The following is a 570-nucleotide window of genomic DNA, read 5'->3' on the forward strand; positions in this document are numbered from 1 at the left end:
AGGAAAGGTAGTTGAGTGAGCCAGGGGAAGTAAACCAGTAAGCAGCATTCCCTTGGTGGTTTCTGCTTCATCTCCCTTGGCTTCCCTTGATAGTGGTCTGACTATCACCTTTACACTGAATAAAACCCCCAAGGCTACCCCACTCTCCCCCCAATTTTCTTTTGGTCATGGTGTTTATCAAAGCAACAAAAAGCAGACTAGGACACAGGCCTGATGGTGTGTGTACCACATTGGGTGGGGGCAGGATTCTCCATGTTATCTTCTAATTTCTGTGATCATGGCACTGCTTATTGACAGAGGGTCAACAAAGTATGAGCCCTTCCTTTGGCCCAGCAACAGAGCCCTCAGACATATTTACTGAGTACTTAGTGTGTGCCAAGTATCAGGGATAGCATCTTCATAGATAGGGCTCGTCATTTTTAAGCAGTGTGTCAGTCACTCAATGACCCAGGAATGGAGGTGTCCCGGGAATAATGCAGCTGGTGATTCTGTGCCAGGAGTCTCCAGCTCCAGTGACAGAGGGCTACATCAGTGGCCAGGGAGATTTAACATATGTGTGTGTGTGTATGT

The 570-nt window shown here is 47.5% G+C and overlaps 1 protein-coding gene across 1 annotated transcript in view; it reads left to right on the top strand.

The window, feature by feature from the left end:
- The window catches only part of Dydc2 (DPY30 domain containing 2), a 17,726-nt gene that overhangs the window by 1,108 nt on the left and 16,048 nt on the right, over positions 1 to 570 (top strand). The gene's annotated exons all lie outside the window — the stretch shown is intronic.

Source organism: Microtus ochrogaster, chromosome 6 (genome assembly GCF_000317375.1).
Source record: "Microtus ochrogaster isolate Prairie Vole_2 chromosome 6, MicOch1.0, whole genome shotgun sequence".
NCBI classification, from domain to species: domain Eukaryota; kingdom Metazoa; phylum Chordata; class Mammalia; order Rodentia; family Cricetidae; genus Microtus; species Microtus ochrogaster.